At 42.2% G+C, this 21453-nt stretch overlaps 1 protein-coding gene across 2 annotated transcripts in view; it reads right to left on the bottom strand.

Moving 5' to 3' along the window:
• GHR (growth hormone receptor) overlaps nt 1–20654 on the bottom strand; it is a 297195-nt gene extending 276541 nt beyond the window's left edge. The window contains exon 1 of one of the 2 annotated variants that reach the window (XM_040262428.1): nt 20526–20654. The gene's annotated coding sequence lies outside the window, so the exon portion shown is untranslated. Of the gene's footprint in view, nt 1–19768; nt 20478–20525 lie in introns of those variants that run through there. The other variant, XM_040262429.1, reaches the window with a different exon arrangement.
• Between the last annotated feature and the right edge of the window lie 799 nt (nt 20655–21453).

Raw genomic sequence — 21453 nt, 5'->3', positions numbered from 1 at the left:
TGGAGTCCACCTCTTGATGGGAACAGTAGCAAAGAATTTGCGGATATATTTTTAAAAACCACCCCACAGGTAGTGGCTAAAATCGTGGGAGTTGGAATTGGGAAGGTAGGTGTTTGAAAATTGATTGTGCTACTTACAGCTGCAGGTCATTGAATAAATTATTCAACCTCCCTGGGGCATAGTTTCTCCAAATGTAGAATCAGGTGACTCATGGGGGTTTTGTGTGGGATTAAATAACATAACATGAAAAAAGGCCTTGGAATAGCTTCTGGTAATAGTAAGTAATTTAATGTTGCCCATACAACAGTAGCTGGCGAAGCAAACTACTGAATGCCCACCAAGTAGAATATACACAGTCCCTTGCCCTGTGCATGGGTGCTAAATCGGTTCAGTCGTGTCCCATTGTTTGCGACACTATGGACTGTAGCCTGCCAGGCTTCTCTGTGGGATTATCTAAGCAAGAACACTGGAGTGGTTGTCATGCCCTCCTCTAGGGCATCTTCCAAATCCAGGGTTCAAACTCACGTCTCTTTAGTCTCCTGCATTGGCAGGTGGGTTCTTTACCACTAGTGCCACTGGGAAGCCTCCTTTGCCCTGTGGGAGCTTATAATCTCACCATTATGAAAGTAAACCTGAATTTAGACATAGAAAAGTTAATGTGACATAGAAAAACTAATTTTTCCTCTAGAAATCCAAGGGCTTCCTAAAGAGAACATGTAGTTCCTAAAGAAAAGTGTTCAGAAAAGCAATCTAAACAAAATAAGGAAATATATGATGGTTTAAATATGTTCAGTTGCCTGTTTGCTTTTTTGTTCTTTTTGAGAAGAGAGGCTCTTCCTTCAACTTACTCTTTCTCAGAAGCATCATGTACAAAACAGCACTCTGCAGAGGGAAGCCTGCAGCGTGGCCCGAGGGCCCTGAGTCGGGGTCTTGCTGAAGCACAATTTGCAAATCTGCATGAATAGATTGTGTCTAGGTCACAAATACTAAGATCAAAGGTCAAATAGCCCTTTGACCATCCGATCAAAGGTCACGGTTTAAGCCCTTGCCAACCTAATGCAGTCATTTAAGGAAAGAAAACAGTTTCATAAATATGATCTGAACGGTAATGCCTTTTCTCCTTTAAAAATGTGCAATGCTTCAAACATTAAAATCTGAAGGGATTACCTTTCAGTCAATCCCTGTTTATTCTTTCTAAGGACAAAAGACAATTTTTACATGATTGTTTCTGTGTATCTTCTTAGAAGTTTGATCTCTTTCTGAGCCAATAATTTGTGTTTTACATAGATTGTGTTATTAGATACTAACTCTAAGCTTCCAACAACTTGTAATCAAAGCAAAAACAAACAAAAATCCTTAAAGCCTATTCTTTTCTGAATTTAGAATTAGAGGTTAGAGGGATTTCAGCATTGGTTAGCCCAGATATCCATGTTGTTTATCTTCCCAGAGTCAAAGTTTGAATAATTTATAAAAATTTCTTCTTCTGAATTTCATGACCCAAGTTCCAAAGTAACCAAGGGTAATTTTCAGTTGGGCTATTGAAGGTATAGAGATCAGTCAATGATTTCACTGAACATTCCATATCCTTCATGTAATATGTTAAAAAAAAAAGTAACTATAGAAGGACTGAGAAATAGAGGTTAATGAAGCAAAGTCAAACACATTATAAAATAATAAAATATTTGAATTATGATAAAATATCAATGCCTGCTCTATTGAGGTGCTTAATTCTAAGCCTTTTATTGACCCTGAATCAACTTTATTGTTAGAGCACAGGAACTCACTGGAAAAGACCCTGATTCTGGGAAAGACTGAAGGCAGGAGGAGAAGAGGATGACAGAGGATGAGATAGTTGGAAGGCACATGAGTTTGAGCAAGCTCCGGAGTTGGTGATGGACCAGGAAGCCTGGCATGCTGCAGTCCATGGAGTCGCAAAGAGTTAGATACGACTGAGCGAATGGACTGAACTGAATTTTCTGATGAGCTTCTTGGTCAATGTTTGCAGATATCAAGATAACAGTTTTTACAAATTGTTAGGCAGGTTCAGAAAAATGTTTCACAGATCTAAGACTGACAGTTAATCCAGATTACTAAGAAATATACCACGCTTGTTTCCTAATACAGATTTGTCAATGACTGCATGACTATCAAAAGATACCAAGGAGAGGTGAGCAAGCAGGTAGAGAAGAGTGGGAGGGTGGGAGGATAGTATCAAGAGAATAAGCTCCAAAGCAGAAGACATAGGTCTTCATTTTAACTGAGTTACTTACCACTTGTAAATCCCTGGGCAAGTAACAACTTCCCTGAGTTTCATTCCCTCATCTATCTATGGGGCTCAAGGTATAGGCTATGTGACTCACAGCAGAATTAAATGTGACAAGTACACACAAAGCCAGGTGGACGGAACTGACTGGGTCACGTCTGATTTAGGGGATCCTGCTTCAGGTTTGATGTTCATGACACAATGTTCAAAATAAAATTTCTTCCAAGTCATCATACTGCTCTGAGTAATTCTGAGCTAACTGATGGTGGCTGAGCTACACATAGCCCTGCCAAACAGTCTTGTGCTTTTGATATATTTGTTTTGAGACCATACTCTCTGTTCAACATATTGTTGGAAACCAACTTCATTGGATTTTCACTCATAGAACATACTGTCTAGTTACAAAGATTAGCTGGTTGAACATATAACAGCACCCTCATAAAAGAGTGTATGTGCAGTATTTAAAAATTTTATAATTAAATAAAGTGTGATACTCTGGAGTGAATTCTGAAATGGAAAAACAACATTAGTGAAAACACCAAGAAAATGTGAATACAGTCTGGAGTTTAGTTAATAGTTTTGTACTAATGTTGGTTTTTAAATTTTGACAAATATACCATGATTACTGGTGTTAACATTAGGGAAAACTCATATTGTGCTATCCAACACAAGATGCCTTCCCCAACCCCTAATATGGCACACTGCCTAATTTCTCACTGCACCTGTATTTCTCTGCCTGAAGGTTCTCTCTTGCATCTGGAGATGGCTTTGCCCTCCTGAATGTTAGTGACCAGGAATTAATGACTGATGGAAATTGGTGGGTAAATATTCAAATTCTTTCAGCTTTGGGTGAGAGGACTCTGAGATGTGTATTTTGCCGGGGCTCCCAAAATCTCTCCAAGAAGATGACCAACTCCAGAAGATGACAAACTGCCAATGACAGTACCTTGCTTCAAAACGTATCTTTTATTGGCTCCTTTCCCTTCCTTTTTTCACTCTCCCAAATAAACATTTATCCAGATTCCTTCTGTTATGGCTTTCTTCTGGGAGAAATCCAAACCAAGACACAACTCAAGTGAAGAGCCTACTGAATATATCAGTTTAAGGTCACTATGGAGAGAGATGGGGTTTCCCAGGTGACGCTGGTGGTAGAGAACCCACCAAATGCAGGCAATGTAAAGACACGGCTTGAATCCCTGGGTCAGGAGGATCCTTGGAGGAGGGCATGGCAACCCATTCCAGTATTCTTGCCTAGAAAATCCCACGGACAGAGAAGCCTGGCAGGTTACAGTCCATAGGGTTGCAAAAAGTTAGACACAACTGGACCGACTTCGCACGTACAGAGAGAGATAATAACTGACCTAATTTTACCTCTGGTCCCTCATTCCATACTATGAGGAAACCCCACCAAATTATAAATACACTAGGAATTGGCACATGAAAGCCATGTGTGTTTGGACATGTGGAAGGGAAATAAATTTTTGGAAGAATGCTAACAAAACTTCCATGAACTACTAAAATGCATTCATTCAGCCAAAACTTAGGAAGGATTTTCTATGGGATATAAAGTGAACAAGACAAAAGATGTGTACTATTAAAGAGCTTATGATTTTGTTGGTGGAGATGGACAAAAAAATAGAAAAACAAATTAATAAATAAGACAGCATTAGGTAAGTGGTAGGTGCTGTGATGAAAATAAAACAGAGATATATGATAGCATCCCCTAGTCAAGGAAAGACTACTCTAGCTAGGGGTCAGAGAAGTCCTTTTGAGAAGGTGACATTTGAGCCTGAGCCTGAATGACAAAAGAGAACTAGTCTTACATGGATACATATGTATATATATGTGTGATACACACACACACACACATTCACACCTCTATCATATTACAGAGTCAGGCCTGAGGAGTATAATGTCTTTTCATAAAGTATTATCTCTCTATACATCATAAAATATAGACGATCTGGTTATTAAAAATAGGAGGCTTACTTGTTAGATAAAATACTAAACTATTTGCATCTACAAATGAAAAGATAAGATGTCTGAGCTTTAAAATACTTAGGGGCAATGTGGAAAGATTAAACTAGATTAGCAAAATATTGATGACCCTGCAAGCTGAGTAATGGGTACCTGAGGATAAAAATACTATTTGCTTTACTTTGTTTATGTAAAACTTCCCACAATCAAAAGATTTTTAAAGTAAAATGTATATCAAAGAAAAATAGAGAATTTCCAAAGTTATAGAAATCCCACCTCACCAAGTTTTCATCAGCAAATTAGAAGTTCTACCACGAACAGGAGTCCTATAGAATCGTGAAGGCATAAGGAGAAACTCTGGACTATGTGATGAGAAAGGAAATTACAGGATATCCTTTCAATGGAATGCTGAGCCTCCAGGGATTAGCTGATCCTATGGGAGTCTGAGCCTTTGTCTTTGACTATGCTATTTTATAGCTTTTCAGAATCAGAAGTTAACTGGTAGAAATGAGCCACAAATATAGTTTTTGTCCAAATAAATGCAAATCAGTTGTATCCATGGGATGTAATTGATTATTTCCCTATGGATAGGTCAGAGTTTACAAATTCATTTCAACATTCCTCTACTGTATCTACATTTGTGTGGTTCTTCTTTGAAATGACTATGACATCTTTGCAGTTCAGTTCAGTTGCTCAGTTGTGTCCGACTCTTTGCGACCCCATGAATCGCAGCACGCCAGGCCTCCCTGTCCATCGCCATCTCCCGGAGTTCACTCAGACTCGTGTCCATCGAGTCAGTGATGCCATCCAGCCATCTCTTCCTCTGTCGTCCCCTTCTCCCCCTGCCCCCAATCATTCCCAGCATCAGAGTCTTTTCCAATGAGTCAACTCTTCGCATGAGGTGGCCAAAGTACTGGAGTTTCAGCTTCAGCATCATTCCTTCCAAAGAAATCCCAGGGCTGATCTCCTTCAGAATGGACTGGTTGGATCTCCTTGCAGTCCAAGGGACTCTCAAGAGTCTTCTCCAACACCACAGTTCAAAACCATCAATTCTTTGGCACTCAGCTTTCTTCACAGTCCAACTCTCACATCCCTATATGAACACAGGAAAAACCATAGCCTTGACTAGATGGACCTTTGTTGGCAAAGTAATGTCTCTGCTTTTGAATATACTATCTAGGTTGGACATAACTTTTCTTCCAAGGAGTAAGTGTCTTTTAATTTCATGGCTACAATGACCATCTGCAGTGATTTTGGAGCCCAAAAATATAAAGTCTGACACTGTTTCCACTGTTTCCCCATCCATTTCCCATGAAGTGATGGGACCAGATGCCATGATCTTCGTTTTGTGAATGTTGAGCTTTAAGCCAACTCTTTCACTCTCCACTTTCACTTTCATCAAGAGGTTTTTTAGTTCTTCTTCCCTTTCTGCCATAAGGGTGGTGTCATCTGCATATCTGAGGTTATTGATATTTCTCCCGGCAATCTTGATTCAAGCTTGTGCTTCTTTCAGTCCAGCGTTTCTCATGATGTACTCTGCATCAAGTTCCTTCATTAATCAATACCTGTATTATTTTACATCTGTTTGTTTTCTATCATGGTTTTACCTTTTAAGAAAATTAACCTTTAACAAAGAGAAGCAACTTTAAAGTGTTCCAGTAATAGAAGATGTGCACTTAGATGTCAAAATCTGCAAGTGTTTTCCAAAGTCAAGGGCTGAAACACTCGTGGGCTTTTGTGCTCATCCCCCTAGGTTCTCACAAGTCACAGCATATCAATGTAGGCTATTCTGTCCTCAGAAAAGCCTTTTACTACAAGCCCCACCACCCCAACTGGCCAACTTTGAATCGTCCCTTAACTCACCAAGCAGCACTTCACCTACACTGACAGATAGCAATCTCTCTGACAAACATATATATCCAGAAATGGCTTATGTTACTGATTTTAAAAGTTGAATTTCACAAGCCACTGATAATCATCTGGATATATCTTTCATTTCTGTTGTATGGTAATAGTCTAGGCACATTAACAGAGAAGTCACAAGAAACTAATCTCTGGCCTCTTCTGAAAGAGGAAATTTCAACAATTCAAACAAACAAAAAAAACACTTCAAGGACTCATTAAAGCCATAACTTGGGTTGATCAGAGAAAGCAGAAGGGGGGCGGCGGGAAAGCAGCAATTGGTATCAAATAACCTTTTAGGAGGAAAGGTTTTAAGGCTCGCTCTTAGAGCAAGATGGTGCTGCCGGTCATGCATATGAGCCAGGCATTGTTTGGATTCATTTAAACTACATCAACTTTCCCAAGTAAGAATCTCTATCCCCCTTTTACAGACAAAGCTCAGAATGATTCATTAACTTGCTGAGAGTTGTAAAGGTAGTAAATGGCAGTGAAAAAGTGAAAACGTTAGTCGCTTAGTCATGTCCGACTCTTTGCAACCTCATTTGCGACCCCATGAACCGTAGCCCACCAGGCTCCTCTGTCCATGGAATTCTCCAGGCAAGAATACTGGAGTGGGTTGCCATTCCCTTCTCTAGGGGAGTAAATGACTGAGCTGGATTCAAATCTCTTCAGACAAGCCAGATTTGTGTGATTCCAAAGCCTACTGCATGCCCTTTCCAAAATGCCCACCTACCTTTAGGCTTCTGTATCTGCTGCCACCCGAGAAGACATCCACCAGCCCTGACTCACAGGCAAACCTCTGTGTGTTCCCAGGAAAAAGAACTGCTGGTCAAGTGTCACTTGTCTTAATCCACAACCCACCCACTCATGAATGATGAAGATAAACCACATGCTATAAACAACAGAGTAAAAGTCAAGGTTTATGAGTGGGATTGTGATGTAGCAGAAAGAACCCTTGAAAGAAAGCTAGAAGAACGGCGCTATAAATCTGGCACTGTCCCTGGGGAGTTTAATGCTGGGGAAGTCTGGTCACTCCCATTTCCTCATCTATAAATAAAGGGAGGATGTTAGATTCAGCTTTCAGCAAGGGTCTACTAGCATTCTCCTTTGTGTAGGGTTGCCTCAGGCATTACAGAGATTGAGCATCCTGACTCTAGGCACTAGAATTCCATAAATCCTTCCAGTCCTTTGAACAACCCTATTTCCAAATGCCCCTGTGCCCTGCTTAACAGAATCGTTGAGAATCACTGGTGAAGGATCTCAGATTCTAGGAAACTCCACGGCTCTGAGACCCAACACTGTCAGAACAAGGATGTGGCAGGAAAGTGGGGCTAGAGGAGGAAATCCCAGGCCAACTCTACCATTGTAGGGTCCATTCGAGATCATATTCTTAAAGGGAAACCACAATGTGGGCATCTTTAATAGACTTCTTGGAATATTGCTAAAGAAAGAAGTTTTAAAATTGAATTTACATAATGTTCACGCCTAAGAGAAGCCTACAGAGACAGCTGCAAGCATCACCACTGTCTAGCAAGGACTGGGTTCAGGATGGTCATGTCCCAACAGCCATCCCAAGGTAAGGGCCTATATGGCACATCTGTAAATCCTTAATTAGTGATGAGAAGGGCTTCCAGTGGGAAACCAATCCACAGCCTGCTACACCCCTCCTGTTCCCTGTTACAAATGACCCCGGGAGCTGCAGACATACCTCCTAGAGCTCAGTTCCCACCCTTCGCACGCACAATGTCTACGTATCCAAACAATTCACTGTATTTTAAATCCTGGCTCTGGAGCCACTTTGTCCATAATGCCTCACCTCAAATGCTTTATTTCAAAACAGATCTCCCTTCACTCTAAATAAATGTCACATTTACATTCTGTAATATAATTTTTCATTAAATTGTGTACTTGTCAATACATAGACACCCCATGTACATTATTAGTGTTGCCTTCCTAACTTAATTGCTAGGTCCTCACATCAAAGGCTGGAGAAGGAAATGGCAACCTACTCCAGTATTCTCGCCTAGAGAATCCCATGGACAGAAGAGCCTGGTGGGCTGCCGTCTATGGGGTCACACAGAGTTGGACACGACTGAAGTGACTTAGCAGCAGCAGCAGCAAATCAAAGGTCATGTCTTAACCACTTTTGTATTCTCCAGTGTCCTGAACATTTCTGGGAACATGGTAATGGCTCAATAAATATGTGTTCGCAATGAAGGAAACTATAAGCAAGGTGAAAAGACAGCCTTCGGAATGGGAGAAAATAATAGCAAATGAAGCAACTGACAAAGAATTAATCTCAAAAATATACAAGCAGCTCCTGCAGCTCAATTCCAGGAAAATAAGTGACCCAATCAAAAAATGGGCCAAAGAACTAAACAGACATTTCTCCAAAGAAGACATACAGATGGCTAACAAACACATGAAAAGATGCTCAATATCACTCATTATTAGAGAAATGCAAATCAAAACCACAATGAGGTACCAACTCACGCCAGTCAGAATGGCTGCAATCAAAAAGTCTACAAGCAATGAATGCTCGAGAGGATGTGGAGAAAAAGGAACCCTCCTACACTGTTGGTGGGAATGCAAACTAGTACAGCCACTATGGAGAACAGTGTGGAGATTCCTTAAAAAGCTGGAAATAGAACTGCCATACGACCCAGCAATCCCACTGCTGGGCATACACACCGAGGAAAACAGAATTGAAAGAGACACGTGTACCCCAATGTTCATCGCAGCACTGTTTATAATAGCCAAGACATGGAAGCAACCTAGATCTCCATTGGCAGATGAATGGATAAAAAAGCTGGGGTACATATACACAATGGAATGTTACTCAGCTATTAAAAAGAATGCATTTGACTCAGTTCTAATGAGGTGGATAAAACTGAAGCCTATTATACAGAGTGAAGTAAGTCAGAAAGAAAAATACCAATACAGTATATTAATGCATATATATGGAGTTTAGAAAGATGGTAACGATGATCCTATATGTGAGACAGCAAAAGAGACACAGATGTAAAGAACAGACTGTTGGACTCTGTGGGAGAAGGTGAGGGTGGGATGATTTGAGAGAATAGCATTGAAACATGTATGTTATCATATGTTCAGGTTCAATGCATGAGACAGGGTGCACTGGGATGACCCTGAGAGATGGGATGGGGAGGGAGGTGGGAGGGAGGGTCAGGGTAGGGAACACATGTACATCCATGGCTGATTCACATGAATGTATGGCAAAAACCACCACAATATTGTAATTAGCCTCCAATTAAAATAATAAAAATAAATAAATAAATAAATTTGAAATGACATAAATAGAACTTGGATACTTATGACATATAAAGACGAAGTCTGTATAAAGATGATTCTTCCCAATCAACCTGTGTTATATATCTTCAAGTAATTTTAACGTATAAGGTAAATACATGATTGATCATGAAAAAAAATTTAAATGACTATATATTATGTGGTATTATCATCAAATATATATTAAAATGCAGACAAATCAAAATACATGTTTTAGTACAAAAATAAATAAATAAATATGTGTTCTGTCTTTGATTTTTCACAGTGATTCCCAAAATACCAGTAGCTTGGCCAATTTGCATCCTGCAGGCTAATAAAATATCTTATTTATTCAGCATCTTTTCCTAATTAGTTTTCAAAGTACTTTTCAGATGACATAATTAACTCTTTCATACCTTATATGTACTGAAAGAATAAATAAAAACACTAAAGTGTACAGGACAAAGGCAAACAGAATTAAAATCTCATACTCTGTGATGAGGGTATACCAAGAGCTGGCAGACAGGATGAGTATTCCCAGTTCTAGTGTGTTCTGTGGAAAATTCAAAATGTTTCCACCTTGCTTCAATGTTTCCAAGGCCCTGAACAAGATCCACTTTGGAAACCTGGTCATCACGTTTGGTGCCATCATTAATCTAAGGCGAATTAACACTAAATTTGCATTATGAGCTTAGAGTCTAGTGACCATCCAATCCTATCCACATCCTTTTGCCCCCAACTATCCACGTAGGTCTTGTCAACAACTTCAATTTCTCTCTGTGTTTTACTACATATACTAACATCGGTAGTTCTGTGTATTCTTGCCAATTCTTCTTAATCTCTTCTGTTTCTGTTAGGTTCTTACTGTTTCTGTCCTTTACTGTGCCCATCTTTGCATGAAATATTCCCTTGATATCTCCAATTTTCTTGATGAGATCTCTAGTCTTTCCCACTCTACTGTTTCCCTCTATTTCTTAGCATTGTTCATTTACGAAGGGCTTCTTATCTCTCCTTGCTATTCTCTGCATTCAGTTGGGTGTATCTTTCCATTTCTCCCTTGCCTTTCACTTCTCTTCTTTTTTCAGCTATTTGTAAAGCCTCATAAGACAACCACTTTGCCTTCTTGCATTTTTTCCCCTTGGGATGGTTTGGTCACTGCTTATTGTATAATGTTATGAACCTCCACATAGCTTTTCAGGCACTCTGTCTACCAGATCTAATCTCTTAAATATACTCTTTACCTCCACAGTATAATCATAAGGGATTTGATTTAGGTCATATCTGACTGGCCTAGTGGTTTTCCCCCACTTTCTTTAATTTGAGCCTGAACTTTGAAATAAGGAGCTCATGATCTGAGCTACAGTCAGCTCTGGGTCTTATTTTTGCTGACTGTATAGAGCTTCTCCAACTTCAGCTACAAAAAATATAATCAGTCTGATTTTGGTATTGACCATCTGGTGATGTCCATGTGTAGAGGCATCTCTTGTGTTGCTGGAAGAGGGTGTTTGCTATGACCAGTGCATTCTCTTGACAAAACTCTGTTAGCCTTTGCTCTACTTCATTTTGTACTCCAAGGCCAAACTTGCCTCCATGTGTCTCTTGACTTGTCTCTTGACTACTTTTTCATTCCAATCCCCTAGGATGAAAAGGGTATTCTTTATTTGGTGTTAGTTCTAGAAGGTCTTGTAGGTCTGTACAGATGTTCAAAAAAGGCATTAAAGACATGGATAATGATGGTGTGGTCACTCACCTAGAGCCAGACATCCTGGAGTGTGAAGTTAAGTGAGCCTTAGTACAAACAAAGTTAGAGGAGGTGATGGAATTCCAGCTTAGCTATTTCAAATCCTGAAAGATGATGCCATCAAAGTGCTGCACTGAATATCTTAGCATATTTGGAAAACTCAGCAGTGGCCACAGGACTGGAAAAGGTCAGTTTTCATTCCAATCCCAAAGAAGAGCAATGCCAAAGAATGCTCAAACTACCGCACAATTGCACTCATTTCACATGCTAGCCAGGTAATGCTCAAAATCCTTCAAGCTAGGCTTTAGCACTATGTGAACTGAGAACTTCCAGATATAAAAGCTGGATTTAGAAAAGGCAGACGAACCAGAGTTCAAATTGCCAACATTCATTCGATCATAGAAATAGCACAGGATTCTAAAAAAATATCTACTTCTGTATCACTGACTAGGCTAAAGCCTTTGACTGTGTGGATCACAAAAAACTGTGGAAAATTCTCAAAGAGATGGAAATACCAGCATACCTTACCTCTTTCCTGAGAAACCTGCATGCAGGTCAAGAAGCAACAGTTAGAAACGGACATGGAGCAAACTGGTTCAAACTGGGAAAGAAATACGTCAAGACTATATATTGTCACCTTTCTAATTTAACTTCTATGCAGAGTACATCATATGAAATGCCAGGTGGATTAATCACAAGCTGGAATCAAAGTTGCTGGGAGAAATATCAACAACTTCAGATATGCAGATGATACCACTCTAATGGCAGAAAGTCAAGATGAACTAAAGAGCGTCTTGAGGAGGGTGAAAGAGAAGAACAAAAAACTGGCTTAAAACTCAAATTCAAAAAACTAAGATCACGGCCTCCAGTCTCATCACTTCACGGCAAATAGGTGGGAGAAAGTGAAAAGAGTGATAGATTTTCTTTTCTTGGGCTCCAAAATTACTAGGGACAGTGACTGCAGTCATGAAATTAAAAGACATTCACTCTTCAGAAGGAAAGCTATGACAAACCCAGACAGCATATTCAAAAGCAGAGACATCACTTTGCCAACAAAGGTCCATATAGTCAAAACTACAGTTATTCCAGTAGGCATGTATGGATATGAGTTAGACCAAAAAGAAGGCTGAGCTCCAAAGAATTGATCCTTTCAAATTGCGGTGCTAGAGAAGACTCTTAAGGGTCCCTTGGATGGCAAGGAAATCAATCCTGAATATTCACTGGAAGGACTGGTGCTGAAGCTGAAGCTCTAATACATTGGCCACCTGATGCAAAGAGCTGACTCACCCTGATAGCTGGGAAAGATTGAAGGCAGGAGGAGAAGGGGATGACAGAAGATGAGATGGTTGGATGGCATCACCGACCAACTGACATGAGTTTGAGCAAACTCTGGGAGATAGTAAAGGACAAGGGAAGCCTGGCATACTGCAGTCTGTGGGATCGCAAAAAGCCAGACATGACTTAGTGACTGAACAAAAACAACAATATCATTAGTAACATATCAGTATTGAATGTTTATTCTATGACAAACAAAGATTGTTTTGCATACGTCCCTATTGGAAATATGGTGCTGCCCTGACTGCTAATAAAAAGAAATCCTTCCTCTTCATTCTGCTGCTCTTTCTTTAGTCTTTCTGACTTGTTCGGTATAAAATTGGTGTCTTTTCTGTCATCATCATCTTGGCAGGGATTCTGGTATCTTCCCCCTTTATGGGAAAAAACCATTGTAGAGGGTTTGTCTTCAGGAATCTTTTCACAATTTCTCATTCACCTATGCTTTTCCAGGCTCTTCTTTACTTTGCTTTATCAAATTGAGGTTTCTCCTGGGTAACAATAACATAGCTTGAAGATGTCCAAAGAAGCCACTGATAGGGTGAAGTGGGATCATATGCCATCATCCTGACCAAGGACAAAGCTGACATCTGACTGACAGCAATCATAACTGGAAGTCTAACTGAGGACTCATCAGCCATCCTCAAACTTGAGATGAGGTATTTTCTGCATCACAGTAGCACCTTCCAGTTTAACGAGCATGAGAAGAAAACTTTGTAAGACTCTGTTTTGTAATGATCTCACTCTACATTTTTGACATGACCACTCAAAGATTAAAAAAAAAGGTGGATATAATGTGATGCTTACTATGATAAAGGATATTTTTAAGCAAGAAAAAAAAGATGAGTTTTTCTACGCACCAATGACTTTTATCATATGTCTAACATACTAACAAGCGTTAATCACTCATTTGTTTTCGACTCTTTGTGAGCCCTTAGACCGTCACCTGCCAGGCCCCTCTATCCATGGGATTCTCCAGATAAGAATACTGGAGTTGGTTGTCATTTCCTTCTCCAGGAGCTCTTCCTAACCCAGGGATTGAACCTGGATCACCAGCATTGTAGGCAGATTCTTCACCATCTGAGCCATCAGGGAAGCCCTATACTAAAGGAACAGAGAGGGATGCCTCTCTTAAGGTTTTTAATTATATATTACTTTAAATGTTTTATTTTGTAAACAACTGAGGATACAATCAAGGAGTTATTACAGCAAATGTCTAGCATAGCAGGCTGTCCACCATAGACCAATACATCAAAGCACCTGTTCAATTTGCAAGCCCTTTTGGTTCTAATGCTGACTGAGGGATTTATGGGGTACTTTCTACCACTGGTGCCAAATCTCCATGAAGTGAGCATTTTCCTTAGGATACATTTTCCACTTAGAAGCCCAGCCAGCTGGGAATAGACTTGTTTATGTTTAAACAAATTCACAATCTAAGAAGTCTATTTCACTGGGATTATAATGACATTCTTCTAAAGAAAACTGACTGAAGTCTAGTCAATAACAAAAGATGCAAGCCCTAATCAGAGCAGTAAACACACCTGGAAGTTTTAAGGACTCTGTAGAAGAAATTATCTACTGATTTGGGAACGGAGTATTTGACGGTGAGAGGCTAATTAAAAACACACAGCCCAACAATTTGACAAAATCATCACCTCCCTATGAATCATTATTCAGTGAAATGGGGACCTGACCTAAGGGTTCAACTGCCTATATTAAAAAGTAGTAAGAAACACCCAACAAGGAAGTTGAGACTAAGCAATGACCCTCTCTGTCATCCTTCTTTTAAGAGTCTGGTACTCTTCATGGAATTTATTTAGCTCAACGAAAAAAAAAAAAAAAAAGAAAAGAAACTACTTCAGGAAGACCTCTTGCATTAGACTGTGATGAGCTGGTGTTGTTTAGAAACAGGAGCTGGAAGCATGGTTGTGATTACATTTTTAACTGTTTTACACAATTGATTTTTAAAAATTAATGGTAAGGGAAGAGAATCATTAAACAGTATTTCTTGATGCTTATATCCAAAATTGTTGCACACTGTTAAATAAATGATATAAATTATAGCTCGACTGTCCAAGGTAGCCCACATTAAGTCAATTACTCTTTCCACACGGCTGTGTCTACAGCATTCAGCAGAGTGAAACAATAAAAAAATGAATCACATTTATTTTGTGCTCTTGAGAATCCCACAGCCTAGCAAGGAAGACAGATATGTAAAGAGTAGACTGAGAGACTGAAAATGAGTGAAATAGGTGTTCCTACTTCCCTAGTGGTTCAGACGGTAAAGCATCTGTCTATAATGCAGCAGACCTGGGTTCGATCCCTGGGTTGCGAAGATTCCCTGGAGAAGGAAACGGCAACCCACTCCAGTACTCTTGCCTAGAAAATCCCATGGATGGAGGAGCTTGGTGCAGGCTACTGTCCATGGGGTTGCAAAGAGTCGGGCACGACTGAGCCACTTCACTTCAGGTGCAGGCTACTGTCCATGGGGTTGCAAAGAGTCGGGCACGACTGAGCCACTTCGCTTCACTTCACAGATGTTCAAGCAAAGCCCAAAAAGATCTGAGAGAGAAATTCAATAATTTAATGGATGCAAATATAGCTCTGCAAAAAATCCTAGGAGATCATCTTGATAATTCCTCTTTTTGTTGTTTATTTGTTATTAACTTGTAAGAAATATGAAGCTCAAGAAAGTTAAGTAGTCTTCAAAAATTACAAAGCCTATTAGAAGCAGAGGTGAGGAGACCTAGGTTTCCTGACACCTACTTTATTTCACATTATGTCATCCTAACTGGCAGGTTTCTAATATAAAAGCAGAGCTTTGGTTTAGAAATTATATATTCAAGTACTTATCAGTAGATCTGCTATATTTGAGGAAGGAGGGTGAATAAGAGGTAGGGAGTAGTGAAATAGATTTAAAAAATTGTTTTTATTGATGTATAGCTGATTTACAATATTGTGTTACTTTCAAGTGTACAGCAAAGTGGTTCATATATATATATATTATATATAACTTTTTCAGCTTCTTTTTCCACATAGGTCATTACAATGAAATAGATTTTTGAACTTTAAAAAATGCATTTTATCATTGATTATTTCCTCCCTTTAAATGAGGAAAGAATAAAGCAAGGAAGAAAATGTAATATGGATGGAGACCTTAAAGCAAGGGGGATGGGTGAGGACTGTTACTGCAAACACACACACACACACACACACACGAGGGGGATGGCATGGACAATTGCATCTAAGAGCACAAGACTTGCACGGCCCCTTGTCCTGACTGAAGTTTGCACACAAGTAGGATCTTCTGATAGGCCCAGAAGTCAGTCTTTATCACAGGTTAGTTTTCTCTCTTTGCCAATAAGAAATGGTCATTTCTTTCACATCCAGACTTGCTGGTATAAACAACACTATCATCATCATCAAGCATAAACACTTTCTGCAGGAAGACAGAAGAATCTCAGCTGTGGCATATTCTCAGCTGGTGGCAGAGGAAACTCATAATTTAGTCGGGAAGCCTCAGCCAGATACACAAAAGAGAAATCAATCATAACAGATAGGTGTCTAATACCGAGTCCAGGTCGTAAATGCTACATGTGGAAACGCCTCTGTCCTGGCACAAAAATACTCACAGAGGAGAAAATACTCACTGGCAGTAGGCACAAAATATTCACAGAGGAGAAAAGTCATTCTCAGTGGAGTTAATTTGCATGTTGGCAGTAAAATTCAGACTCAAACTGGGCTCAGATGGGTCCCAAAGCTGTTGCCTTTGCACCACACCCTCTCTCCTGTATGGATCAGCTTTGCTTCCTCTCTCCAAGGTGAGGACTTGGTAAGTGAGGAGTATCAGGGAGCTCCCTAAGTACTGAGATATAACTGCTCCAGACTTCCCTGCGGCATCAGCAAGCATTTATCCCCAGAGGAAGACAAGGTTGTTGACTCAGTTCATGTCCTATATGTACATCTTCAACCCCGGTTGCCTGAGGAAGTGTCTCTGAATGATGTACTTTCACTTCATTTAGGGCCAGATAGCACAGTGTCTAGGACTTGGACAGAACAAGCCTTCAATAAATGCTGACTGCGATTACCAACTCACACTTGTGAAAAGAATATCTCACAACGTCATCTCTACCTGTCTGTAATGTGCAGCTGCAATTTGCTCATTTTCAGAATATTCTACATCTGGTATTCCTTGATAGTAAGAAATGAGAGAGCTGTATTCACTGCATGTAGAATTCTATTCACCTACACAGTATTACATTTTCCACAGACTCATTGGGAGTTCAAGCATGAAAAAAAGTCTTGAAACTATTATATCACAATGTTTTGACTGTGGATGATTAATAATCTGAAAAGAAATGAGTTGTTTACAGGTTTGAAATTAGTGAACAGTGTAATGAAATGGCTAAAAGAGCTCATGAATATTAAGCTGATATAATTGGAAGGACTGATGCTGAGGCTGAAACTCCAATACTTTGGCCACCTCATGCGAAGAGTTGACTCATTGGAAAAATTCCTGATGCTGGGAGGGATTGGGGGCAGGAGGAAAAGGGGACAACAGAGGATGAGATGGCTGGATGGCATCACCGACTCGATGGACATGAGTTTGGGTAAACTCTGGGAGTTGGTGATGGACAGGGAGGCCTGGCGTGCTGTGATTCATGGGGTCACAAAGAGTTGGACACGACTGAGCGACTGAACTGAACTGAAGAGATGTAGAATGTCCAGGACTTGGGATTTCACATCTATGTTTTGGATGATATACATTAGGAAAGATGGTGAGAATGTGGACTCAAGGGCATATTGGTCAGGGCAGAAACGTGTGGCACTCCACAGTGGGTAAGGAACAACTCCGAGAACAGGCGAGAAAGAATTCAGGAAGAAGGAGCAGGCTATTTGTTCTCTATACAGCACTTAAAGGGATGAGAGATTAGATTCACTGTATGTGGTTCCAGTTTAGGCCAGTAAGCAGAAGAAAATGTTGATTCTGTACAGGCAGAACTTTCTAGTCATGAATCTCTCCTAGAAAAGACTGGCTAGTGAGGAAGCAAGATTTTCATCTGATTATTTCCCAGAAGAGCTCAGCTGGTGACTAATAGGGATGGCTCTGAAGTGGTGGTTCTTGCCCTTGGTAGGGAGTTACCTCTAAAGTCAGTGATCATACTAATCAACCATGTTATTGAGTATATTCTTTATACTGTCCCAGGTTAAAAAAAAAATCACTTTACCAAAAAGACATCCTGTATTGCCTTGTTTACCCAGCTAGCAAAGGTATGACTCTAGGCTTAGAACACTTCGATTCTTATCAACTCAAGATTCAGAAAATGATTAGGTGATTTGAAAACTCATATTATTTAAGTCACTACCACAATTTATAGGGTTTTCTTTTTCAAAAAGAAAAAGAGGTGATTTGTATGGACATACATGAACACACACACAAAATCGAAATTATTTTCATTATTGACATACTTTTAAAAAATGTATTCTCTGAAAATAGACTGAAACTCTGGAATTGTGCAGTTTACCAGTGGAATGTCCAGAAGCTTAAGGTTAGTAGATTTAAAAAATACAGCCCATGCCTTTTTACTAAGCTAACCATTATGCTGTGCTTTATTGTCAGTGTATCACTCAGCTCTGTCTTTATATTAACAATGCTTACTAGCAGATAGCCAAAAAGGTTTGCCAAGTTGGACCAACTTTAAGATTTGTTTCCATGTTGGGGTGCTTCATGTGCTTGGCAGAAGCAGACTGCAACGAGGGTTCATTTATTACATTATGCTATAAACATTATGTCTTGAGCTAACAAGATACTCAGTATGACAATTCCATAGGTTACTAAGCGCTATAAACATCTGTTAACACAGGCACCAGAGATAGCACAGAGAAGGCGTCTAATAATAGAATCCATTTAAAAAGTTTATGATGTGGAGTCTGCTGTTTAAAAACTAACAATCAAAAGCATAGCCCCAAACTCTGCCTAGAACAAATATTTTCCAGGCAAAGTTATGCTCAGTTTGAAACAAAAAGTGCACTGGTGTCGTCACTTTGTCAATGCATTTATAGATTTTCATTTCACACCTCTGCCCATGAAGTGCTGGTTGTCCATGCTATTCAGGAGATTTAAACTATAATTTCCCTGTGATATATTTTCTCCAAAAGAAAAACTGAATGTTGACTCACCAACTTTCCTTAGACTCATGTGAAGCAAGAAGTTTACAAGAGGGAGGAAGAAGATGAGAGATGGGACATACTTAAGCCACAAATGAAGTTTTCCAATGGTCTCTGGCTTAAAACACATCCTTCCAGCTCCATCTAAAGTCCATCTGAAGGGAAACCATCAATGACCCAGACTTCTTGAAATCTAATCTGGCAACACTGAGCTCTGCTTTTCTCAGAAGGAAACAATCCTCAATCACAGAAAAGATGGAACCAACAACTCTCGTCCACTAAATTTTATTTCGTTTCTATCCAGCATTTTATTTTCTAGAAATGTTTCAATACCAGTTACCTGCAAAGTCTATATAGCCTGGAATCCCCAGAGAAGAGGACTTCCAAGATGACAACAACTGCTCAGGGCACAGAACTGCCACGGTGAGGAAAGGTAGGTGCCTTCCCAGGCACACACACCAGGGAGTCTAAACTCTGCAGCGACTGGCTACTGCGCGCTGGGAATTTCAGATCCACCGATCCAAACTGCGTCCGCGACTCCGGGCTTCTGGACCCACACATTCACACATCTCCTAGACCCTCAGTCCTCCTGTGCAGGTTCCTGAGAGCTCCAGAAACCTCTACCACCAGCCCTTGGATGGCAAAGGGATTAGTATTTTAAAGTCTGTGGTACTTAAATCCCGTTCTGCAACTCCTGCGACTTCCCAACCCTCTGGCTTCCCGTTACCTTTCCCTGTCCCTTCCAAGGTCTTCTGGCGGCACAAACAGAGGGGCCGAACCTCTCCGGCCTCCTCCCCACAACTCCCCCGCACACCCTACTGGCTCAGGCTCCGACACGCCCCCCACCCCCAGGAGCACACATGGGCGCACACTCACAGCGCGCACGTAAACACCCCTTCAGCACGCAGACCCCGCAACCGGCCACCGACACCCGCAGCGCGGCCCCAACAGGCGTACCCCCCTGCTCCGGGTTATATACAAAGCACTCACCCCAAAATAGACTTCCCTGTGCACCCGCAAGTCGGTGACCCTGCTCAGCACCCTCTCACTGAGCACCGCCAGACTCCTCACCCCAGATCCGACACTATCCCACTCACCCGCTGCTCTCTTGCCTCGAGCAGTTCTGTCAAAACTTTGAGCCTGGTCGATTTCATAACCACAAGTGTGTCCAGGACTGGAGGAGCTCGGCTCGCCACGATCTCCACCCACCTCAGCTCATGCGGACTGCTGGCCGTGACTCTAGCCCCAGCTCCGTCGGTGCCCGTGTCCCGGCTGCAGCCTGCACAAACGCACAAAGGCCGGTGCGCTTTGGGGAGCAGCGCGAGGGGCAGAGGCGCACAGCCGGACCACCTCCTCTCACTTGCCCTGTCCCCGCGCAGCCTGGGACCTCTCCTCGCTCAGCAACCGAGCCTCTGAAGTTCCTGCCCCAGCCTGGCCGACTGATGGTGTCAAACAGAAACGCTCGCAAAACTTCTAAGACTTGAACAAAACTGGATTCGGAGGAAGCCCCTCCAGGCACCGCAAACACGGGTGGGTGGAGGCGCCAGCGTGGGGTGGTTCGCCTGTCACCCCTAACTCCCTGATGCCTCCCACTAACTTACAGAAACACACACACATACACACGTCCAGAGCGTGGATCGGGTTACAACTACCCACCAGCTGAAAACAACCTCTTGGCGAGGAGGAGGGGCGCACCGCCAACCCCCAAGTCACCAGGACAAAAATTATCAGTGTAAATACGTAAGACAGATTCCCCAGTTTTCATAAACAACTGGCGTCCCAGGCTCCACTCCCAGGCCCCCCGACACAACAGTGGAAAAGTAACAGCCCGATCCCAGACCTCCCTTCCAGTACCTCCGAGCCTCGCCTCGGGAGAGAGCGCGCTGTTCGCGTCCGCGCTGGGGCCCAGGGCGCGGGGCCCTGCGGCCCCCCGGGTCCCTGCCGCCGCCTCGGCTCAGCAGCCGCCGCCGCCGCCGCCGCCGCTGCAGCAGCCTCCGCTGCCGCCGCCGCCGCCGGCGCTGCTCCCCAGACCGCCTCCTCTTCCCATGGCTGCGCCCTGCTCCGCGGCTCGCAAGCTGTCAGGCTCGGGGAGGGGGGAGGGGGCGGGGTGAGCCGGGAAGGGAGGCTGAGAGGGGAGGGGTGGGAACCGGCGGCCGCCGTTCACCAGGGGTCACGCCGGGCCCGGCCCGCCGCCCCCGGGAGCCGGGCGGCCGCAGCGAGGAGGAGCGGGAGTTGAGGGCGGCCGGTTCGAGACCCGCTGCGGAGGCGCCGAGCGCCGTCCCGGCCGAGCATTCCGCGGAGCTGGGATGAAGCGTTCCCCGGCGAGGAGTTGGAGTTGGTGCGTGTCACTCTCATCTGGGCTGCGCGGCTCCTCCTAGAGGAAAATATTGGTAGTTGCAGGGCACTTCCTTCCTCTCCGCCCACCCCCGTTCCGAAAAAGGAGGCAGGACCTCAAAGAGCCTAAGTGCAGTCAACAAATTCAGAGGAACGCTTGCGTTAGCTCTCTGCTGGAAAGGGGGAGAAAACGGACAAGAACGCTTGAAAAGCGTAATTAGCAAACCCAACACTGCCTCTTTCCACCTGCACTCAGTTTCCAAACTCCTGCTTGCTGGGGCATGGTGAAAAGACAGTTAAAAGTAGGAAGAACCTCATTTTAGAGGTTAGAAAACAGAGGCAGGAGAGATGAAGTAATTTACCAAGGACACAAGGCATGTTAGAATAGGAGTATGTCCAGATCCTGGAGCACAGGGAGGCGGGTACTCAGATACAGGCCTCAGCCCTC

The sequence above is a fragment of the Oryx dammah genome, unplaced genomic scaffold (genome assembly GCF_014754425.2).
Source record: "Oryx dammah isolate SB20612 unplaced genomic scaffold, SCBI_Odam_1.1 HiC_scaffold_20, whole genome shotgun sequence".
NCBI lineage: Eukaryota > Metazoa > Chordata > Mammalia > Artiodactyla > Bovidae > Oryx > Oryx dammah.
The sequence above is the reverse complement of the archived record's forward strand: the minus strand, read 5'-3'. Positions and strand labels throughout refer to the sequence as shown.